Here is a 2,055-nt window from a genome sequence, read left to right on the forward strand (position 1 = left end):
CATCCAGTTTGCCTTCAAGCTTCTTAGTTTCAGATGATGCAGATGGGTTTGTAGCTACCTCATGCACTCCTCTAATGACTATGGCATCATTTCTGGCGCTAAACTGCTGGGAGTTGGAAGCCATCTTCTCAATTAAATTTCTGGCTTCAGCATAAGTCATGTCTCCAAGGGCTCCACCACTGGCAGCATCTATCATACTTCTCTCCATATTACTGAGTCCTTCATAAAAATATTGGAGAAGAAGCTGTTCTGAAATCTGATGGTGGGGGCAACTGGCACATAGTTTCTTAAATCTCTCCCAGTACTCATACAGGCTCTCTCCACTGAGTTGTCTAATACCTGAGATATCTTTCCTGATGGCTATGGTCCTAGAAGCAGGGAAAAATTTCTCTAAGAATACTCTCTTAAGGTCATCCCAGCTCGTGATGGACCTTGGAGCAAGGTAATACAACCAGTCCTTTGCCACTCCCTCTAATGAATGAGGAAAAGCCTTCAGAAATATGTGATCCTCTTGGACATCTGGGGGTTTCATGGTGGAGTAGACAATGTGAAATTCTTTCAAATGTTTGTGCGGGTCTTCACCTGCAAGGCCATGAAACTTTGGAAGCAAATGAATCAGTCCAGTTTTAAGAACATATGGGACATCCTCATGAGGGTATTGGATGCACAAGCTTTCGTAGGTGAAATCAGGTGCAGCCATTTCCCTTAGAGTCCTCTCACGGGGTGGAGGTTGTGCCATGTTCTCAGAATGTGCAAAATCAGAATACTCAGAATCAGAATGCTCAAAATTATAATGCTCAAGATCAGGATGTTCAAAATCACCAATAACAGAATGCACAGATTCACCAGTAATGGAATGCTCAGAATGATCAAAAGGTATAAATGATGCCTAACTAATCTATGAAATGTCCTATCTATCTCAGGATCAAAGGGTTGTAAGTCAGATGGATTGCCTCTAGTCATACACTACACTCAGCATGCACACAACTAGTTGTCTTATCATGTAAATAAAGGTGTAGGTTTGAACTACAGCTACCCTCAAATGATATCCAAATGACTTGAAATTTTGTGAGCAACCTTATAAAATGATGAGAAGATAGCACAAAAAATTTCAGACAAAAATTCAAAGTCTAACTATGAAAGCTAAAAATGGTAAGTTAAGAAAAATAAGTGAATAAAACTTGAAAAATAAAAAACTTTTGACAGAATCGCTTTTTTTGGACGATGGAGACCTCAGCCGGCCCATGGTCAGCTGCCACGGCGTAGGAAATTTTTTTCTACCCCAAATGCATATATAATAATTGCGATTCTGATAACCGGAGCAAAAGTTATGGCCGTTTGAAGTTTTGACAAACACAAAATTTGCTAGTTTTTTGGAACTTTCAAATCTGACCAAACTAAAGGCTCTAATTGATTTCTAAAATCCAGAAATAACAACCCACAAAATATAGATTAAAAGAAGTTACCACAAAAAAATTCAGCCAAAAATAACAACCCTAGCTACTAAAACAAAAAATCTCAAATAATTCAGCATGGGTGGTCGCTAAAATCCGTCTCTAATTGATTTCTACTACTACTCTGTTTTGCCGCAAGCACAATCTTCACAGCAAAACACCCAAGACTGAAATAGACGAAACACTTAATGGGAAAACTAAAACAGAACACACATTAAACAAAATACCAGGACACTAAACAACACTAACACATATACTAACACAATACTAACAATTAATCATAAAACACGAAAGGATTAAACACACACACTAGCTAACTATTATGAACCTTTGGACACTGCTCCCCGACAACGGCGCCAAATTTGATCGAGGCCGTACCCGAATCAAATAAACATGAAAATGCAGTAACTAGGAAGTGATCCTAGGTCGTTTCCCAACGAGCAGTGACAAACCAAATGTTCATAATATACTTGCAGTAACAGTAACGATTGGGGGGGGGGTTGTTTGTTTTGTGATTAAAGAGCAGAACAAGTAAACTGGAATACGAAATTACTAATATTAAAAACGAGTTGTTTCCTTTGATTCAGAAGCCATTCTCTTA

The 2,055-nt window shown here is 38.6% G+C and overlaps 1 non-coding gene across 1 annotated transcript; it reads left to right on the top strand.

Annotated features, from left to right (window-relative positions):
* The first annotated feature begins 254 nt into the window (after window positions 1–254).
* On the top strand, window positions 255–361 carry LOC113000549 (small nucleolar RNA R71). The gene has a single exon (XR_003265882.1). It is a non-coding gene; the product is annotated as a small nucleolar RNA R71 (small nucleolar RNA).
* The last annotated feature ends 1,694 nt before the right edge of the window (window positions 362–2,055 follow it).

Source organism: Glycine max, chromosome 19 (genome assembly GCF_000004515.6).
Source record: "Glycine max cultivar Williams 82 chromosome 19, Glycine_max_v4.0, whole genome shotgun sequence".
NCBI lineage: Eukaryota > Viridiplantae > Streptophyta > Magnoliopsida > Fabales > Fabaceae > Glycine > Glycine max.